At 47.1% G+C, this 22302-nt stretch overlaps 6 pseudogenes; 1 reads left to right on the top strand and 5 right to left on the bottom strand.

Annotated features, from left to right (window-relative positions):
- Nucleotides 1-3572: 3572 nt before the first annotated feature.
- Nucleotides 3573-3691, bottom strand: LOC143942801 (5S ribosomal RNA; annotated as a pseudogene).
- Nucleotides 3692-6453: 2762 nt separating this feature from the next.
- LOC143949338 (5S ribosomal RNA) lies at nucleotides 6454-6572 on the bottom strand (annotated as a pseudogene).
- A 321-nt stretch (nucleotides 6573-6893) lies between these two features.
- On the bottom strand, nucleotides 6894-7012 carry LOC143951515 (5S ribosomal RNA; annotated as a pseudogene).
- A 3444-nt stretch (nucleotides 7013-10456) lies between these two features.
- On the bottom strand, nucleotides 10457-10575 carry LOC143944138 (5S ribosomal RNA; annotated as a pseudogene).
- Nucleotides 10576-11270: 695 nt separating this feature from the next.
- On the bottom strand, nucleotides 11271-11389 carry LOC143947072 (5S ribosomal RNA; annotated as a pseudogene).
- A 5578-nt stretch (nucleotides 11390-16967) lies between these two features.
- Nucleotides 16968-17086, top strand: LOC143951968 (5S ribosomal RNA; annotated as a pseudogene).
- Nucleotides 17087-22302: the final 5216 nt, after the last annotated feature.

The following is a 22302-nucleotide window of genomic DNA, read 5'->3' as shown; positions in this document are numbered from 1 at the left end:
CGTCCCCCCAAGTATACGCCTTGTTCTCTGCCAGCTCGTGAATAGAGATGAGGAGAGAAGCCAAATTGACGTCTTTGCCCTCTAAGATGTCCTTCCTGATGTTAGCTGACACCAGATGGGACGGGTACACTATTGGTGCACATCCGGAGATACCTGCGGGAGGAATAACAACTGGCTCGCAGAGGAACAGCGGGGTGGGTCTCGAGGAGGGCCACTCGACTCTGCAGTTCTGTCATTGAGGTTGTGAGGGACGACACCAGGGTGTGAAGCTGTGAGATTGAGGAGGCGATGGAGCCCAGGGAGGCCTGCTGGGCGCAAGCCTCAACCGCCGCAGGGGGAGGAAACAGGAGCCTGAAAAGCTCGGCCTTTCTGGCTGTTGCTGGAAAGGGCACGCCCCTGCGTCTTAGCTCGGCTGTGAGCCTGGGAATGGTCCACGCTCTGAAGGCCCTTTGGCTGCCATTTTCTGAGACAACAGATGGAGACAATGGAGCCGTGAGGTCCTCGCTGCCAGCCTGGGACATGGTGGCAGAATGCGGGTCTGGTGAGGCTACTAGCCCTCTGATCCGGGTTTTCTCCTAATATGGACCTATAGGGGTGACATGGATTACAAACTGGTTGGAGACTCCTAAAGAAAAATACATTTTTCTTCTTTTTCTTTTTTTTTTTTTTTTTTTAAAGAAGGATGCTTGTGCTGAAGAGCGTTTCCTACCAGATGATAATGCTTACCTAAGGAGGCACCGTCCGACCAGGTGCAGGCTGGACCTACTGAAACTCGACTGACCTGAGGAGATGAAGGTGAAGTTTTGTTTGAGACTCCCACCTGACGAACGGCTAGCTAACAGTGGAGGTGAGATTTAGACATGAGATGAAACGACACAATGAAAGAAACAAATGAAATCTTCTCTTCTCTTCCCTTTTCTTTTCCCCCTTTCTCTCCCCTTTTATTATATATATATATATATTTTTTTTTTTTCCCCCCCTTTTTTTTTTTTTTTGTCAACTCCATAGCGAATGAGGCTGACGAGCAAGGGCCCCCCGATAAAATCCAACATTGAAGAATCAACTGGACTAGAAGCGGGAAGCGATGAGTGACCGTGAAATGAGTGAATCTGCCATGACAGAGATCCGAATCGCCATGCCACGAACTTGCGACCGAGCACGAAACGGATTCTGGAGCATGTACTGAAATGCGGCCAATCCTGGGGCACGCCGGGACGAATTTGGTCCACGAATGTGACTATTCGTACCGGAACGTGATAGGTGAAATGAAATGAAACCCATGACAAAGACTGGAATCAGAAGACAAGCCCATGAACCTAACAGATGAATCCCATCTTTGGAGCATGTACTGAAATGAGGCGTAGCAGCTGGGCACACCGGGACGAATCGGTGCATAAATAAGTGCAACAGGATTCGAATCGGAGCGTAATAAGTGACAGAAATAATATCCCATGACAGAGACAAGATTCAACGACTGGACTGATGGTAACAACAAAGAATCCGACTCTGGAGCATGTACTGAAATGAGGCGTAGCAGCTGGGCACACCAGAACGAATCGGTGCATGAAAATGCGACAGGATTTGAACTGGAGTGTAATAAGTGACAGAAATGATATCCCATGACAGAAACAGGATTCAACGACTGGACTGTAGGTTACAAAGAATCCGTCTCTGGAGCATGTACCGAAATGAGGCGTAGCAGCTGGGCATACCAGGACGAATCGGTGCATAGAAGAATGCGACAGGATTCGAATTGGAGCGTAATAAGTGACAGAAATGGTATGCCATGACAAAGACAAGAATCAGGGACCGTGCGTGATCCTGCGAGTGACTCGGTCTCTGGAGCATGTACAGAAATGAGGCCGAACCCTGGGGCACTTCAAAGCGAATCGGTGCACCAGAGGTGCGACAAGATTCGCGCCGGAGCGCGGCTAGTGACAGAAATGACTTGAAACGGTAGAAATGAGTGGGACTGAAATGACTTGAACGAGAAAAAATGAGATACATAACACAACTGCATGAATGATGAGACATGTCGAACTGGAGCAGACCAACCGATACGTGCGGACTGCTTGCTTTGTCGTAACAAGCAGTCGGCTGTGAGTCGAACGATTCGACCGATACTAATAGAATGCTCGGGGAGTCGAACGGTTTCGAATGTACCTGCGAACGAATCGCCTGACGTGGCGTGATCGACCGAAGGTGATAACGACTACATCGAAAGTAGAAACAGTGACATGAGTACGAGAGCCACAGTAAAACATTCGAGCGGTTCGTGAGTTCAGGGAATGTTTGCATTGTAATACATGAACTGAAAAAAGGGGGTGCCAAAGCCCTACCTGCGACAGCCGGCCCGACGTGTAACGACAAATTCGATGGGTAAGATGACACTCCGACGGCGAAACCCACGGACGCTGATGAACGGGAAGATGGTCAAGACGGAGACGAACAACGCGGGAACTCACGAACGGGCTCACTGCGTCTGGTCTAGGATAGTCGGCCCTTGATATCTGACGTATCAGGTATCGCGCACCGGAACCGACGAGGAAGATGGGCGAACGGCGGGTTATATACACGACCGGGCTCCTCCCATAATTTCAGGCCACCATACTGGCCTTTCTATTTATGTTGTTCTACTTATACTTAATAAAAGAATAAAACAAAAAAAAAAAAATAAGTCAATGTCAACAACTTAAAAAAAAAGCCTATGGCATCGAGAAATCCCAGGCGGTCTCCCATCCAGGTACTAACCAGGTCCCAACCCTGCTTAGCCTCTGAGATCAAATGAGATTTGGCTCTTTCAGGGTGATGCAGCCATAGTAGATTTTTTCAGGCACGCTCAACCCTCTTGACAAACGCCAAGATGGTCACCTTGGGAATCAAACAAAAAAAACAAGTCAACGCCAACAACATAAAAAGAAGCCTACCGCACCTAGTATTTCCAGGCGGTCTCCCATCCAGGTATTAACAAGGCACGACCCTTTCTAGCCTCTGAGATCAGCGGAGATTGGGCGCTTTCAGGGTGATGTGCCCATAGGCAATCTCTTTGGGCACTCTCATCCCTCTTGAAAAATGCCAAGATAGTCACCCTGGGAAACAAGCGAAAAAACACAGGTCAACGCCAACAACATAAAAAGAAGAATACGGCACCTGGTATTCCAAGGCCGTCTCCCATTCAAGTACTAACTAGGCCCAACCCTTCTCAGCCTCTGAGATCAGAAGAGATAGGGTGCTTTCAGGGTGATGCGGCTGTAAGCGATCTCTTTAGGCACTCTCAACCCTCTTGACAAATGCCAAGATGATCACTTTGGGAAACAAGCGAAAAAAACAGGTCAACACCAACAACATAAAAATAATCCTGCGGCATCTGGAAAACCCAGGCGGTCTCCCATCCAGGTACAAACCAGGCCCAACCCTGCTTAGCCTCTGAGACCAAACGATTGGGCGCTTTCAGGGTGTTGTGCTCATAGGCAATTTCTTTGTGCACTCTCAACCCTCTTGACACATGCCAAGATGGTCACCTTGGGAAACAAGGGAAAATAAAACAGCTCAACGCCAACAACATAATGAGAAGCCTACGGCACCTGGTATTCCCAAGCTGTCTCCCATCCAGGTACTAACCAGGCCCATCGCTGCGTAGCCTCCGAGATCAGATGAGATTGGGCTCTTTCAGGGTGATTTGGCCGTAGGCACTCTCTTTGGGCACTCTGAAGCCTCTTGACAAAGGCCAAGATGGTCACCTTGGGAAACAAGCTAAAAAAAAACAGGTCAAAGCCAACAACATAAAAAGAAGCCTACGGCATCCAGTATTCCCAGGCGATCTCCCAATCAAGACACTAACCAGACCAGATCCTTCTATGGCACCTGGTCTTCCCAGGCAGTCTCCCATCCAGGTACTAACCAGGCCTGACGCTGCTAAGCCTCTGAAATCAGACGAGATCGGGTGCTTTCAGGGTGATGTGGCCGTAAGCGTTCTCCTCAAGACACGCCCAACCCTCTTGACAAATGCCAAGATGGTCGCCTTGAGAAACAAGCAAAAAACAACAGGTCAAAGCTAACAACATAAAAAGAAGCCTATGGGCTTACAGCGAACCTTAAAAGATGGGACCCACTAGCTCTGTCATGGTTCGGACGCTGTAATGTGTTGAAGATGAACGCAATGCCACGACTTCTGTATCTACTACAAGCCTTACCTATCAAAATACCCCAGACTTTCTTTCATGCGGTTCACTCAATCTTTATCAAGTTCCTCTGGCGCGGAAAACATATGCGTATTGGTAAGGCAATGCTATTGCGACCGAAATTGCGGGGAGGTATTGTTTTCCCGGACCCTGCTCTATATTACACAGAGACACACATGACACCGGTGGTTGACTGGTGCCGGTGTTCTGCCATATACTGTCCGGCCATGATATAGTGTCTGCGCCGTACTGCGCATGCGCAGTACGGAGCAGACGAAGCTTCGGAAAATCTCCGAAGCTTAACGGCGCCTGTGCGGTGAGTGGAGGTGGTAGCCCCACCATCCAAGAGGACATAGGGTTGTGAATATTAGAGGGCCCCTCGCAGGCGAGCTTCGCTCGCCACGCTTCGGGCTCGGCCTCGCTGCGCTCGGCTCTTTTATATTCTTACTCTATGTCCACTTGGATAGTGAGGATAGAACCTGGGCTCAGTGCGCAGGCGCCGTTCATGCTCGGCAATTTTCGGAATCTGTGTTGCTGTGTACTGCGCATGCACAGTACACAGCGGACACTATCCGATGGGGGACCATATGTGATAAGACACCGGCATGGGGAACTGAAGCTATGGGTCAAGCTATCGCAGGAGATGGCGCGGGTTCCACTGGCTGGTCTGCCTTGGGCTGGGAGGCCATTGGAGCCCTGTGTGACTACTCACCCGTTAATTGGCCCCTCGCTCGCGGAGATGGATAGTTTTTTTCACCTTTCCCACCTGACTAACTTCCCTTCTCCTATGACCCCAATTATTGGACATCCTAGATTCCCTCTGTGCCTGTCTGACCAGGCCTTTACCAGGCAAGCCCCGAAAGGGCTTCTGAGAGCAGCCCTATTTCTTGGACCCACGGGCTTGATTCCCATGGGGACCATACTGCTAGAGCAAGTACCTGTTGCATTGGATAGCTGGAGAGCTAGACAGCTAATCCATTTCCTCGGATCACTACCTAACCATTCGTTCTTCTCTAGACAATTCCACCCCTTCGAGGAACTTTGCCTGGAAGATGGCCCAATTCGTGATTCCCTCTCTAGGTCCTACAAAATCCTGACAGACGCACAATCCTCCACGGATCCACCCTTCCTAGCTAAATGGAAAAGGGACTTACAAACTACGTTCTCCAAACCACAGAAGGACAGAATACTCTTTTTCGCCCATAAGTCGTCACTCTGCAGTAAATATCAGGAGATCTCATATAAGCTGATCACACGCTGGTATCATACACCGGTGGTGTTGGCCAAAATATTCCCCGGTCAATCTGACCGCTGCTGTCGCTGTGGGCAACAGGCTGGCACCATTCTCCATATTTTCGGGGAATGTCCTAAATTACAAACATTCTGGCAGCCTGTCCTGAGACTCATCCACAAGTTCACAGACATTTCCTTAGCCAATGATCCTGCAGCAGTTCTTCTCAATCTAACTCCTATGTCGAGAAAGCGTTATCATAAGTCCTTACTTAAACATCTCCTCAATGCAGCTAGGGCCTGCATCCCAAGTCAGTGGAAAGAGCAATCTGCTCCAATGGTGACCCAGTGGTTCGCAAGGGTAAATGATATTGAACGAATGGAAGACCTGACTTCCACAATGAGGGATAAAATGGAGGAGCATGGGAACAGATGGTTCTACTGGACCCAGTTTCGCTTTTCGGAAGAATACCTCCGCGAGACATAGTAAGCTCATGGTGATCATTGGAGATCGCTGTTCCAAACGTTGGACAGCTGATGAGCTGGTGAGCCGAGGGCGTCTCTTGCTCCCTGGGAGGGGACCTCATCCTATCCACTCTACCCACGACACCCCCTTACCCCTTCTTTTCCTTTTCTGCCATTTCCTTCCCCAATCTTCTCTTTCCCCTTCTCCCTCCTTTCAGTTCTACTATTTCCCTTCTTAACTCAAAAAAGGGAAAAGAAAATGGTATGTTCCGACCCCATTTGACTACTACACAATACTCTTCCCCTATCTATGGATATCTAAACTCTTCGAGGGTAGCAGGGCTAGTATCAATACTATTTTAAGTGGTAGAGGATCCCAATGAGATGGAGCTTTAATCTCATCTTGATATGACCGCAAAGCTGTACACGTGCTATTCTCCTCTGACTTCTTACCATTGGCTCTGATATCCATGCAATATGATCGTTTGTTTGTAACTATTTGTATCACACATTCTGTGAAGTTGCCTTTGCATTGTATGTCGCATACTACTAAATAAAAAAATAAATTTAAAAAAGAAGCCTATGGCACCTGGTATTCCCAGGCGGTCTCCCATCCAGGTTCTAACCAGGCCTGACACTGTTTAGCATCCGAGATCAGACGAGATTGGGCGCTTTCAGGGTGATGGGGCCGTAGGTGATCTCTTCGGGCACTCTCAACCCTCTTGACTAATGCCAAGATGGTCACCTTGAGATACAAGCGAAAAAAAACAGGTCAATGTCAACAACGTAAAAAGAAGAATACGGCACCTGGTATTCCAACGTCATCTCCCATCCAGGTACTAACTAGGCCCAACCCTTCTTAGCCTCAGAGAAGAGAAGAGATAGGGCTCTTTCAGGGTGATGCTGCTGTAAGCGATCTCTTTGGGCACTCTCAACCCTCTTGACAAATGCCAAGATGGTCACCTTGGGAAACAAGCAAAAAAAAAAAAACTAATCAACGCCAACAACATAAAAAGAAGCCTACAATAACTGGCATTCCCAGGTGGTCTCCCATCCAGGTACTAACCAGGCCCGACTCTTCTTAGCATCCAAGATCAGACGAGATTGGGTGCTTTCAGAGTGATGTGGCCATAGGCAATCTCTTCAGGCACTCTCAACCCTCTTGACAAACACCAAGATGGTCACTTTGGGAAATAAGCGAAAAAAAAACAGGTCAACGCCAACAACATAAAAAGGAGTCTACGACACCTGGTATTCCCAGGCAGTCTCCCATCCAGGTACTAACAAGGCCCGATTCTTCTTAGCCTCCAACATCAAACGAGATCGGGTGCTTTCAGGGTGATGTGCCCGTAGGCAATCTCTTCAGGCACTTTCAACCCTCTTGACAAACGCCAAGATGGTCACCTTGGGAAACAAGCAAAAAAATAAAAATAAGTCGGAAGCTAGAGACAATACGGCCTGAGTCCTCAATTTAATCCATGCGGCGCATGTACAGGGAAGGCCCTTGCTTATGTTGTCAACGGACGCGGAGAAGGCCTTTGACAGGGTGGCCTGGCACTTTAAGTCCACTAATGGGACGAGGCAGGAGTGCCCTCTGTCTCCCCTAATTTTAATTCTGACACTGGAACCACTTATGTGTCACGTTCGGAATGACCCGAATATTACTGGCATATCCAAACCCTCGGCACACCACAAAATTGCGGCGTACGCTGACGATCTAATTTTTTCCGTCTCCAATCCACACATTTTGCTTCCCAAAATACTTGCGTCTCTACAGCGACACGGCAGCCTATCAAACTATAAAAACAATTGCGCCAAGTCGGCTGTATTGAATATATTGGTCCCCGATGGTGAGGCCAAGAGGCTCCGCTCCGCTTTTCCATTCTACTGGGCTGAAAAATCTATACGTTACTTGGGCGTTGACATCGCAGCGGATTTAGCGCAATTGTACTCGCTTAATTTTGTCCCTCTCCTGGATAGACCGAAATTTGATTTGGGAAACTGGCATGCTTTAACACTGACCTGGTTCGGGCGCTGTAATGCATTCAAAATGACGGCCCTCCCTCGGATCTTATACATGTTCCAGACATTACCGATCCGGTTACCCCCAATTTTTTTCAGACAACTGCAGGTGCTGCTCCGGGACTTTATTTGGGCGCGCAAACCGCCCAGAGCCCGTTTGCAATTGCTTGCCAGACCAAAGGACAAGGGGGGTCTGGGTCTCCCAGATCTCATACAATACTACAGAGTGACTCTGCTAGCAAGAGTCGTTGATTGGCATTGTAATGGCCCACACAAGCAGTGGGTGGAGATGGAGATTGAGGATGGATCCATTCCCCTATTGACCTCCCCGTGGCTCCTGTCCCCCCTACCAAAAGACCTCAGAGGTCACCCCGTAGTGGGAGCTACATTGGCTGTTGTGTGGAGGTTGTTCCGCTGCACACACATTGCTCCCCTGCCATCACCAATGACTCCGGTTATAGGTAATCCAGATTTCCCACCGGGATTTACCAACAAGAAACTGCGACAGTTGACAGTGGTGGGGAAACAGCGTCTGGGAGAGGTGTGGTCCTCAGGAAGGCTCCCGACCACGCAAACTGTCGCCGAGCTTTCTGACCCTCCGCTTGACTTGTTTAGTGCTTATCAACTTCGTCACTTTCTTCTGGCCATACAAAGGGCCCCCTACACTCCTAGAGACCCGACACCCTATGAATCCATCTGTCACAAAAGGGAACCTGGGCGACACACCCTCTTCCTCCTGTACAACCTATTGAGTAGTCAGGAGGAGGAGTCGCCCCCACCATTTATCCACAAATGGGAGAGGGACTTAGACATCACATTTACCCCACAACAGATAGGGAAGATCCTGACCTTAGTACATAAAGCAGACCAATATCAAGAATCAGGATACAAGATAGTCTCACGCTGGTATAGAGTCCCATACCTTCTGAATAAAATGGGTAGATCGATCCCGGATGTTTGTTGGAGGTGAAATTCAGATACGGGGACCATGGGACACCTTTTCTGGGCATGCCCGGCCTTGAGGAACTTTTGGGTTCCCAGCAGCGTGCCTTCTACACTTGACCGAACAGCCTGTTCGAAAATACAAAAAAACACTCACGATGCAACTCCTGAATGCCGCCCGGGCCTGCATTCCCGCACTGTGGAGGCAGCCTCAGCCCCCATCCAAGGTGCTGTGGTATTCCAAAGTCAATCATATTCTCCGGATGGAAGAATTGACCGCCACCCTTCACAACACTGAAGAGGCATTTAGTGTTACATGGAGGCCCTGGAGGTATTTTACTGGTACTCGAGACTACATTCGGGAGGTGAGCAGTGCCTCTGTACCAGAAAACGACTGAACATCTAACGTTTACCTACGTAGGCCATGTCTGCCCTGGGTGGCATTCCCCCCTCCCTTTTTGTCTTTATTTTTCTTTTTTTCCCCGCCGCCATCCCCCCACCTCCTCTCTCTCCGTCTTTGCACTCTCTTCTTCCCCCGTCCTCCCTTTTGACTATGCCTTGTCTCCTTACTAGCCTCCGGGACCCAGAAGAACCCCAGGGTTCTGGACATGACCGGCTCATATTTTACTCTGGTTCACGTAGGTCATGATAAGCTGGCTCGCTGTGGTCCCAGTTGTTCTCCATGATTACATTTGTCTGAACGGAGCTGCACTACTCCGTTACTCAGTACTACTGTACTACATGTCGGAGGTGGGGTTTCTCTCTTTTCTGCATGAAACTGTAGGACTCCCCTCTGAGAACCCAAAGTTATATATGAATATTTTTTGTTACCATGTAATTGTGACCCTGGGTCATGCTGTATGGTTGACTGTTATATTTATGTTGTTCTACTTAATAAAAGAATAATAAAAATAAAAAAAATAAGTCAATGCCAACAACTTAAAACTAAAGCCTATGGCATCGAGAAATCCCAGGTGGTCTCCCATCCAGGTACTAACCATGAGCCAACCCTGCTTAGCCTCTGAGATCAAATGCACGCTCAACCCTCTTGACAAACGCCAAGATGGTCACCTTGGGAAACAAACAAAAAAAACAAGTCAACGCCAACAACATAAAAAGAAGCCTGCGGCATTTGGAAAACCCAGGCGGTCTCCCATACAGGTACAAACCAGGCCCAACCCTGCTTAGCCTCGGAGACCAAATGAGATTGGGCGCTTTCAGGGTGTTTTGCCCTTGGCAATTTCTTTGTGCACTCTCAACCCTCTTGACAAATGCCAAGATGATCACCTTGGGAAACAAGGGAAAAAAAACAGGTCAAAGCCAACAACATAAAAAAAATCCTACGGCATCCAGTATTCCCAGGCGATCTCCCAATCAAGACACTAACCAGGCCAGATCCTTCTATGTCACCTGGTCTTCCCAGGCAGTCTCCCATCCTGGTACTAACCAGGCCTGACGCTGCTAAGCCTCTGAAATCAGACGAGATCGGGTGCTTTCGGGGTGATGTGGCTGTAAGCGTTCTCTTCAAGACACGCCCAACCCTCTTGACAAACGCCAAGATGGTCGCCTTGAGAAACAAGCAAAAAAAACAGTTCAAAGCCAACAACATAAAAAGAAGCCTATGGCACCTGGTATTTCCAGGCGGTCTCCCATCCAGGTACTAACCAGGCCCGACACTGTTTAGCCTCTGAGATCAGATGAGATTGGGCGCTTTCAGGGTGATGGGGCCGTAGGTGACCTCTTTGGGCACTCTCAATCCTCTTGTTAAACGCCAAGGTGGTCACCTTGGGAAACAAGCGAAAATAAACAGGTAAACGCCAACAACATAAAAAGAAGCCTACGGCATCTGGTATTCACAGATGGTCTCCCATACAGGTATTAACCAGGCCGTACACTGCTAGGCCTCCGAGATCGGATGAGATTGTGCGCTTTCAGGGTGATGTGGCCATAGGTGTTCTATTTAGACACTCTCAACCCTCTTGACAAATACCAAGATGGTTATCTTGGGAAACAAGTGAAAAAAAACAGGTCAATGCCAACAACATAGACCCTGGCGGTCTCCCATCTGATCCAGAACCTGCTTAGCCTCTGAGATCGGGCGCTTTCAGGGTGATGTGACCTCAGGCGAACGCTTTGGGACATACTCAAAACTCTTGACTGATGCTAAAATGGTCACCTTGGGAAACAAGCAAAAGAAAAACAGGTCAAAGCCAACAATATAAAAAGATTCCTACGGCACCTTTAATTAGGTACTATCCAGGCCGGACCCTGCTTAGCCTCTGAGATCAGATGAGATTGGGCGCTTTCAGGGGGATGTGGCCGTAGGAGATTTCTTTGGGCTCTCTCAGCCCTCTTGACAAATGCCAAGATGACCACCTTGGGAAACAAGCGGAAAAAAAAAACCATGTCAACGCCAACAACATAAAAAGAATCCTACGGCACCTGGTATTCCCAGATGGTCTCCCATCCAGTTACTAATCAGGCCCGACAATGCTTAGCCTCCGAGATCAGACAAGATCAGGCACTTTCAAGGTGATGGGGCCATAGGCGATCTCTTCGGGCACTCTCAACCATCTTGACAAACGCCAACATGGGCATCTTGGGAAACAAGCGAAAAAAACCAAGTCATTGCCAACATTGGAGGCTAAGCAGGGTTGGGCAATCAGTTTCCTTGCCTGAAATGGGCATCTCAGAACTGCCATCTGGCTACTTCCCGGGTTTCCAACTCCTTCAACTAATCCCAGGAGACAATACTTCGCCTCCATCCTGGTGGAGGTTCATAACATCCGATCAATGGACGATAGGCAGGGACAGTGTCTTTACTGCTTGGGAACCTGGCACTGTTACAGTGGGTGTTATGTGCCTCCTGCACAGTACACACCTGAAGCTACCCTTTATTACTGGTGTTCAATTTCTGCAATACATGCATCTGCAGTGCAGAAGTTAGAGTGGGTATTGTGTGCCTCCTGCACAGTATACACCTTATTGCTGGTATTCTGTTTCTGTAATACAGGAACCTAGCACAGTGCTAGGGGGTACAGAGAAGCTGGTATATATAGAAGACTACAGCATACAGAAGAAAGGCTAGTGAATACAGAATACAGACTCGTGTATGTAAATAGGCTTCAGTATACAGAGATGCTAGAGTAAACAGTGAGGCTGGGGTACACAGAGAGGCTAGTTTAAAGAGAGGCTAGTATATACAAAGATGTTAGTGTATATAGAGAGGTTAGTGTATAGAGAGAGTCGAGTGTATACAAAAAGGACAGTGCATATAGAGAAGCTAGTGTATACAGAAGACAGGCTTGGGTATACATCAAAGCTGACATTCTATACAGAAGACTGGGTAGTGTATACAGAGAGTCTAGTGGGTACAGAAGACAGGCTGGTGTATTCTAGCTAGTTTTTACAGTCTAGTGTATACAGAAGACAGGCTGTGGTATACAGAGAGTTTAGTGTATTCAGAGAGTCTAGTGTATACAGTCGGCGAGTGTATACATAAGACTGGCTAGTTTACACAGTGTTTACAGAGATGCAAGGGTGTACAGAGAAGCTGGCATATATAGAAGACTACAGCATACAGAAGAAAGGCTAGTGAATACAGAATACAGACTCGTGTATGCAGATAGGCTTGAGTATACAGAGATGTTAGAGTAAACAATGAGGTTGGGGTACACAGAGAGGCTAGCTTAAAGAGAAGCTAATATATACAAAGATGTTAGTGTATATAGAGAGGTTAGTGTATAGATAGAGTAGAGTGTATTCAGTTAGGACAGTGCATATAGAGAGACTAGTGTATACAGAAGACAGGCTTGGGTATACATCCAAGCTGACAGTGTATACAGAAGACTGGGTAGTGTATACAGAGATTCTAGTGGGTACAGAAGACAGGCTGGTGTATTCTAGCTAGTTTTTACAGTCTAGCATATACAGAAGACAGGCTGTGGTATACAGAGGGTTTAGTGTATTACAGAGATGCAAGGGTGTACAGAGAAGCTAGTATATATAGAAGACTACAGCATACAGAAGAAAGGCTAGTGAATACAGAATAAAGGCTGGCTTCTACGGAGAGGCTAGTGTATGCAGAACACTATCTAGGGTATATAGAGAGGCTAGTGCATAGAGTGAAGCTATTGTATATAGAAGCCTGGTTAGTGTATACAGAGAAGCTAGTGTGTACAGAAGAAAGTCTAGACAGGCTATAAAGAGAGACAAGTTTTTACAGAAGACAGTTTGGGGTATACAGAGATGCTAGTTTATACAGAGAGACTAATGTATACAGAAGACAGGCTAGGGCATACAGAAGACAGAAGACGGGCTAGTGTATTCAGAACATAGGCTAGTGTATATCGAAGACAGGCTGTTGTATGCAGAAGATCGGCTAGTGTAAACATGCTGGTGTATATAGAGAGGCTAGTGAATTTAGAGGGTAGGCTAAGTGATAACAGAAGACAATCTGGGCTATACAGAGACATTTCATCATTTCATCTAGCTCACATCTCTAATGGAGTTTGTCTCATTGCCATGAGACAATTGCCTTTTCATTCTTATGCTAAATATAGATCACTACACGATTTTAATCATCCACATCAAGCATGCAATAAAACTATCATACATATAAATAAACCATGTACTCTTTTGCTCTATTTTGCATATTTGTAATTCTCCACATCAACTGTCACATTGAGTATGTGACAGTCCTGACACACCATCCTGACTTATTTTTCTTTATTTCTTATTAGAAACAGAGAGTAGTATCTCAAAATCCGGTTACATCTATTCACTTCGATGAGTTCTACCGCTAATTGTACGGTAATGCAAAATGTTCACAAAACCATCCATTTGCTACGAGACATGCTGCACATACTAAGAGTAATGTAACTATCGCTCGCTAGCGATATAAACAGTTTTATTGCTTTTCTGACATTAACCGAGTATCTCTGACATTAACTGAGTATCTCTCTGCACTATGATCTTAATAATAATAATAATAATAATAATAGGATTGTGTAATGCAAAGATCAACTAGCTTTCTCATTGGTACCGGCATATCCTTTAAATTTAGACTAATGCAACTATTTCTCGGCCATTTTCAAGCTAAGCTTTCAATCTCTTCTCTTTGAACAGCGATACTTCCTCCCTACAATATTAAGCCATTTAAATGTCCTATTGGTCGCCTATATTATACAACTTTCTGAAAAGCCTATATGTAGAGAATAAAACTAGTCTTAAATCTTAATAAAACAGTTTTATTGCTCAACCAGTATCAGCTGTCATGACAAATAAACGTTTCCACTGTTTGACTCTATTTTCTGTATTACTTCTTTTTCTCCACCTTAACTGTCACAGTTAAAACACAGTGACAAAACATTTCTTTTTACCGCAGCAAAATGTGAGAAAAGCAGTGTAAGCCGTCTTTCTGCCATATGCTTCAGAAAATTAATGTACCGCTTTTAAATCCATATCAATTCCACATAACCGTGAACCGTCTTACAATTTTAATATTTACTGTTTGTAATTACTGATATTAAATTATGACTATACCAGTGGAAAAGGACCGCGTAATGGAACTGTGAAATTAATGATTAATCTCAGCGTTATTTTAGCTGATAAATTTACGATTTACTCAACGATTTACTCAACGATTTAAACTTAGATTTTTTTCATTCTGTCTATTTAATCTTAAATAATTTATACTATATTCTACTGTACTCTTAAATTATGTACTGTTGTTTTGTATTTTAGCCGTTCTCATATTTCGTTTTATGTTGCAACCATCGAATCTCATTGCTATTCCGACATTCTGTTGGCGTCGACTTGTTTTTTTTGTTTGTTTCCCAAGGTGACCATCTTGGCGTTTGTCAAGAGGGTTGAGCGTGCCTGAAAAAATCTACTATGGCTGCATCACCCTGAAAGAGCCAAATCTCATTTGATCTCAAAGGCTAAGCAGGGTTGGGACCTGGTTAGTACCTGGATGGGAGACCGCCTGGGATTTCTCGATGCCATAGGCTTTTTTTTTAAGTTGTTGGCATTGACTTATTTTTTTTTTTTGTTTTATTCTTTTATTAAGTATAAGTAGAACAACATAAATATAACAGTCAACCATATAGCATGACCCAGGGTCACAATTACATGGTAACAAAAAATAGGCAGCCAAATAACTCTGGGTTCTCAGAGGGGAGTCCTAGAGTTTCATGCAGAAAAGAGAGAAACCCCACCTCGGACATGTAGTACAGTATAACTAATGCAGCTCCGTTTGGACTTTAGCCAAAATTTTTATATCTGCTTGGAGCAGCGAGATGGGGCGATAGGAATCCGGGGAGTGGGGATCCTTTCCTGGCTTGGGTATCACTATAATAACTGCCTGCCGTAGAGTATCAGGTAGGGACCCGGAGTCAAATATGTGTGTATATAATCTCAACAATTCTGGCACTAGTGTCTCAGAGTAGTGGGCATAGAAATCCAGGGGAATACCATCCAGTCCAGGGGCCTTAGCCGTTGCAAGGGATGCCACCGCTAGCCTAATCTCATCTGCCGATATCGGGGCCTCAAGAGACTCAACCTGAGCCTCAGACAGGTAGGGAAGAGAGATATCTCGGAGGTACGCCCCCGTCTCAGTTCTCGGCCTATGCACCTGCGACTCATAAAGGGCAGCATAGTAAGCACGAAACATGGTGGCCACTGTTGGCGGATCAGTCACCTCCTCACCCCCATTGTCAGTCAACGAAACCACCACCGGGGGCTTGGAGTCCCGATGCGCCAAGTAGGCCAGCAACTTTCCCGACCTCTCTCCTTGTTCAAACACCCGTTGCTTAACAAAAAACAACTTTTGCTTAGCCTGTTCAATGTGGAGGTGATCTACCAGCCTTGTGTGGTGACGTAATACCTGGGCCTTAGCAGGTGTGGGGTCAGTAGTGAAGTCAGTGGTCACCGAGTCCAGCTCCCGTAGGGCATTAGATAGCAAAGTCTTGGAGGTACGCTTCAACCGGTTAATCCGGTGTGTTAAATTGGAGCGTACGTGCAGTTTAAAAGCCTCCCAGGTACAGTCAACCGGAGCCGTCCCCTGATTAGTAGTAAAGAAAAACCCCCATTCGTCCCCTAAGTCTTCGCTGGCCGGGTACAACATGGCGTACATGAGGTGATGTGCCCTAAGGCGCCTCTTGACTTCCACGAATCGGGAACGACGTTTTTGAACTTCTGCGGAGAAGTCAGGAAACACTGAGATATGTCCGTTCTGAAACAGGATGTTGCCTTTTTCACGAGTAAGGCGAAGGATGGCATCCCTATCCCGGTAATTTAACAGCTTAGCAATGCACGTGCGAGGAGGTGCCCCCTCCGGCGGCGGGCGGGCAGGCATTCTGTGGGCCTCTTCAATATTAAATGAGGTAGAGAACGCTTCCCTACCGTAGGCCTTAATCAGGAGAGATTCCAAAAATGTCGCCGGGTCAGCCCCCTCGGAGCCCTCCGGCAGGCCGATAAAGCGGAGGTTCGATCTGCGGGCCCTATTCTCAAGGTCGTCCTGTTTCTGGGCCAGCTGCTGGAGCTGCCTTTGCACATCCTCTTGGGCATGCTGCAGAGGGAACAGGACATCTTCGGCCTGACTGATCCGGGTTTCAGTTTCCTTCACTCTGTCACGCAGTTTAGCCATGTCCTGTCGGATAAGTGAGACATCCACCCTAACCTCCTCAAGTTTAGTTGTCAGTGTGGTCTGGCAGGTAGAAATTGCCTCAAGCACCTTCGCCGTGTCTGAGGTAGCAGGTTCTGCAGCCGGAGTGGATTGTCCGCCATGTTGGCCCTCATAGTCCCGCCGGAACTTTTCTAGAGATGCCGCCGCTGCAGACTGCTTCTTCGTCTGAGACATCGTCCCTATGTATACACAAGAAGGTAGCGGGTATTACACCGGTAAAATCGTAGGTAAAACAGTTAGTGGGCACCCAGGATCACTACAGGAGATCGCGGTAGGAGCGGAGCTCAGGTCACAAGCGTCCTACTCCATTGCTGTCCAGGCCACGCCCCGTGCCATAGGCTTCTTTTTATGTTGTTGGCTTTGAACTGTTTTTTTCGCTTGTTTCTCAAGGCGACCATCTTGGCGTTTGTCAAGAGGGTTTGGCGTGTCTTGAAGAGAACGCTTATGGCCACATCACCCTGAAAGCACCTGATCTCATCTGATTTCAGAGGCTTAGCAGCGTCAGGCCTGGTTAGTACCTGGATGGGAGACTGCCTGGGAAGACCAGGTGACATAGAAGGATCTGGCCTGGTTAGTGTCTTGATTGGGAGATCGCCTTGGAATACCGGATGCCGTAGGATTCTTTTTATGTTGTTGGCTTTGACCTGTTTTTTTTCCCTTGTTTCCCAAGGTGACCATCTTGGCATTTGTCAAGAGGGTTGAGAGTGCACAAAGAAATTGCCTACGGGCACAACACCCTCAAAGCGCCCAATCTCGTTTGGTCTCAGAGGCTAAGCAGGGTTGGGCCTGGTTTGTACCTGGATGGGAGACCGCCTGGGTTTTCCAGATGCCGCAGGCTTATTTTTATGTTGTTGGTGTTGACCTGTTTTTTTCGCTTGTTTCCCAAAGTGATCATCTTGGCATTTGTCAAGAGGGTTAAGAGTGCCTAAAGAGATCGCTTACAGCCGCATCACCCTGAAAGCACCCTATCTCTTCTGATCTCAGAGGCTAAGAAGGGTTGGGCTTAGTTAGTACTTGAATGGGAGACGGCCTTGGAATACCAGGTGCCGTATTCTTCTTTTTATGTTGTTGGTGTTGACCTGTTTTTTTCGCTTGTTTCCCAAAGTGATCATCTTGGCATTTGTCAAGAGGGTTGAGAGTGCCTAAAGAGATCGCTTACAGCCGCATCACCCTGAAAGCACCCTATCTCTTCTGATCTCAGAGGCTAAGAAGGGTTGGGCTTAGTTAGTACTTGAATGGGAGACGGCCTTGGAATACCAGGTGCCGTATTCTTCTTTTTATGTTGTTGGCGTTGACCTGTTTTTTTTCGCTTGTTTCCCAGGGTGACTATCTTGGCATTTTTCAAGAGGGATGAGAGTGCCCAAAGAGATTGCCTATGGGCACATCACCCTGAAAGCGCCCAATCTCCGCTGATCTCAGAGGCTAGAAAGGGTCGCGCCTTGTTAATACCTGGATGGGAGACCGCCTGGAAATACTAGGTGCGGTAGGCTTCTTTTTATGTTGTTGGCGTTGACTTGTTTTTTTTGTTTGTTTCCCAAGGTGACCATCTTGGCGTTTGTCAAGAGGGTTGAGCGTTCCTGAAAAAATCTACTATGGCTGCATCACCCTAAAAGAGCCAAATCTCATTTGATCTCAGAGGCTAAGCAGGGTTGGGACCTGGTTAGGACCTGGATGGGAGACCGCCTGGGATTTCTCGATGCCATAGGCTTTTTTTTTAAGTTGTTGGCATTGACTTATTTTTTTTTTTTTGTTTTATTCTTTTATTAAGTATAAGTAGAACAACATAAATATAACAGTCAACCATACAGCATGACCCAGGGTCACAATTACATGGTAACAAAAAATAGGCAGCCAAATAACTCTGGGTTCTCAGAGGGGAGTCCTACAGTTTCATGCAGAAAAGAGAGAAACCCCACCTCGGACATGTAGTACAGTATAACTAATGCAGCTCCGTTCGGACAAATGTAATCATGGAGAACAACTGGGACCACAGCGAGCCAGCTTATCATGACCTATGTGAACCAGAGTAAAATATGAGCCGATCGTGTCCAGAACCCTGGGGTTCTTCTGGGTCCCAAAGGCTAGTAAGGAGACAAGGCATAGTCAAAAGGGAGGGGGGAAGAAGAGAGTGCAAAGACGGATTGAGAGGAGGGGGGGGTGGCTGCGGGGAAAAATAGAAAAATAAAGACAAAAAGGGAGGGGGGGGGGGAATGTCACCCAGGGCAGACATGGCCTACGTAGGTAAACGTTAGATGTTCAGTCTTTTTCTGGGACAGGGGCGCTGCTCACCTCCCGAATGTAGTCTCAAGTATCAGTAAAATACCTCCAGGGCCTCCATGTTACACTAAATGCCTCTTCAGTGTTGTGAAGGGTGGCGGTCAATTCTTCCATCCGGAGAATATGATTGACTTTGGAATACCACAGCACCTTTGATGGGGGCTGAGGCTCCCTCCACAGTGTGGGAATGCAGGCCCGGGCGGTGTTCAGGAGTTGCATCGTGAGGGTGTTTTTGTATTTTCGAACAGGCTGTTCGGTCAAGTGTAGAAGGCACGCTGCTGGGTTGTCTGCGATATCTACATTTCTGAGAGTTTTTATCGTCCCGGTCACCTCCACCCATAAGTTCCTCAAGGCCGGGAATGCCCAGAAAATGTGTCCCATGGTCCCCGTATCTGAATTGCACCTCCAACAAACATCCGGGATCGATCTATTCATTTTATTCAGAAGGTATGGGACTCTATACCAGCGTGAGACTATCTTGTATCCTGATTCTTGATATTGGTTTGCGATGGAAGCTTTATGTACTAATGTCAGGATCTTCCCTATCTGTTGTGGGGTAAATGTGATGCCAAAGTCCCTCTCCCATTTGTGGATAAATGGTGGGGTCGACTCCTCCTCCTGACTACTTAATAGGTTGTACAGGAGGGAGAGGGTGTGTTGCACAGGTTCCCTTTTGCGACAGATGGATTCATAGGGCGTCAGGTCTCTAGGAGTGTAGGGGGCCCTTTGTATGGCCAGAAGAAAGTGACGAAGTTGATAAGCACTAAACAAGTCAAGCGGAGGGTCAGAAAGCTCGGCGACAGTTTGCGTGGTCGGGAGCCCTCCCGAGGGCCACACCTCTCCCAGACGCTGTTTCCCCACCACTGTCAACTGTCGCAGTTTCTTGTTGGTAAATCCCGGTGGGAAGTCTGGATTACCTATAACCGGAGTCATTGGTGACGGCAGGGGAGCAATGTGTGTGCAGCGGAACAACCTCCGCACAACAGCCAACGTAGCTCCCACTACGGGGTGATCTCTGATGTCTTTTGGTAGGGAGGACAGGAGCCACGGGGAGGTCAATAGGGGAATGGATCCATCCTCAATCTCCATCTCCACCCACTGCTTGTGTGGGCCATTACAATGCCAATCAACGACTCTCGCTAGCAGAGTCGCTCTGTAGTATTGTCTCAGTTCTGGGAGACCCAGACCCCCCTTGTCCTTTGGTCTGGCAAGCAATTGCAAACGGGCTCTGGGCGGTTTGCGCGCCCAAATAAAGTCCCGGAGCAGCACCTGCAGTTGTCTGAAAAAAATTGGGGGTAACCGGATCGGTAATGTCTGGAACAAGTATAAGATCCGCGGGAGGACCGTCATTTTGAATGCATTACAGCGCCCGAACCAGGTCAGTGTTAAAGCATGCCAGTTTCCCAAATCAGATTTCAGTCTATTCAGGAGAGGGACAAAATTAAGCGGGTACAATTGCGCCAAATCCGCTGCGATGTCAACGCCCAGGTAACGTATAGATTTTTCAGCTCAGTAGAATGGAAAAGCGGAGCGTAGCCTCTTGGCCTCACCATCCGGGACCGATATATTCAATACAGCCGACGGTGCAATTGATTTTATAGTTTGATAGGCTGCCGTATCGCCGGAGAGCCGCGAGTATATTGGGAAGCGAAATGTGTGGATTGGAGACAAAAAAAATTAGATCGTCAGTGTACGCCGCAATTTTGTGGTGTGCCGAGGGTTTGGATATGCCAGTAATATTCGGGTCATTCCGAACGTGACACATAAGTGGTTCCAGTGTCAGAATAAAAATTAGGGGAGACAGAGGGCACCCCTGCTCGTCCCATTAGTGATGGGGAAAGAGTCCGAGCACTCTGAAAGCACCCAATCTCGTCTGATCTTGGAGGCTAAGAAGAGTCAGGCCTGGTTAGTACCTGGATGGGAGACCATCTGGGAATATCAGTTATTGTAGGCTTCTTTTTATGTTGTTGGCGTTGATTCGTTTTTTTTTTTTTTCGCTTGTTTCCCAAGGTGACCATCTTGGCATTTGTCAAGAGGGTTGAGAGTGCCACTTTGGGGGGTCTGAGTGATACCTAGTGCGCTGTACTGGAAGGGCTTGACATTCCCGCATATGTGTTCCCTTCCCCTGGTTGCGCCCCTCGTCCCCCCCTCTGGCTCCCACCTACTCTTTGCCGACATTGCCTTCTGCAGCTTTCGGGGACCCTGGATGACTTATTTATTGAGCCTATTGGTACGAGACACTGCTTCCCTCCAAGGTGACTCTGGACCCCCCTGGAGGATTTACCCCTTACTGTTTGGGCGGGCCCAGCCTACTTCTGGATGCTCTACACAGCCCCCGATGGCGATGCAGGAGAGACACTAATTGGCGGGCCCCAGGACTGCTGCTCGGGTGAAGTCTCCCGTTGGATGGAGGGATGGTGGCCCCAGCCCCTTGCCTGCCAGATTTTCCATGCACCGACCAGGGCTTCTCCTCTTTCATCTTTTTTTTTTTTTCGACTTTAAGTTTTTTATTGAGTATTATATAGAGTTACAGGTACAATTAACACAGTACGTCGAACATCGACGTCAATACATAACATATACAATGGTTTCAATGTTTAGCACTGTTACATGTATACTTCAGTAAGTAATGTAATTCAAAAATGTATATAAAGAAATAAAAAGGAAGAAAGGGAAAAAAAAGAAAAACAAGGTAAGTAGTATGTTCCAAGAGAGCGTAACCAGAATTCCCACCGGTGTAGCACCCCGTAGGGGATCATTAGTGCCACACCGATGGGAGACCCACCCTAGAGGTCATTAGATTTAAGTGTCATTTCATTGGAGAGATATTAGAAAGGGGGGTAATCCAAGGATCAAGTAAAGGATAGTATCTAATATTGCTCGGTCAAGAATTCAGGACTAGGTCTAAAAGTTTACATCATGGAGTACTAGTCACAGCTGAGTTCCACTTTACCCAAGGTTGCCAATTTAGAAGATCGACCACTGCCCATTGTCAACCCGGACTCATAGCTATAATGTAGAGTCACTATATCTGACACTTGCGCTAAAGTGAGAGGAGTGTCCATTCTCCAGTGTCTGGTGATATTGAGCCTGGTAGCAAGAAGGATATGTGTGGTGACACATCTCATGTTGTGAGGAAGATGATCAATGGTCAAATTGAGTATAGCCAATGCAGGGGACAGGGGTACAGTGCAATTAGTAATTGAGTAAATGAGCTTTAAAACATCCTCCCAATATTGTTTTAGATGAGGGCAAGCCCATAGGATGTGGAATAAGTTTCCGGTTTCTGATTTGCACCGCCAGCAGATATTGGTGGATTGGGGATCGAAAGACGCTAATCTAGTTGGGGTAAGGTAATACCTTAATGAAATTTTTTGCATGAGTTCTCACAATGCTGCACACTTTGTATACTTATAGGTAGCATTTATTGCCAGTTGCCACTGGTCATCCGTATACGAGTGTGCTAATTCTGTCTCCCATTTATGATGGGGAGCCAAT

This window comes from Lithobates pipiens, unplaced genomic scaffold (assembly GCF_037356315.1).
Source record: "Lithobates pipiens isolate NorthernLeopardFrog02 unplaced genomic scaffold, aLitPip1_a1.2 Scaffold_10, whole genome shotgun sequence".
Lineage (NCBI taxonomy): Eukaryota > Metazoa > Chordata > Amphibia > Anura > Ranidae > Lithobates > Lithobates pipiens.
This window is presented reverse-complemented; position numbering and strand designations above follow the sequence as displayed.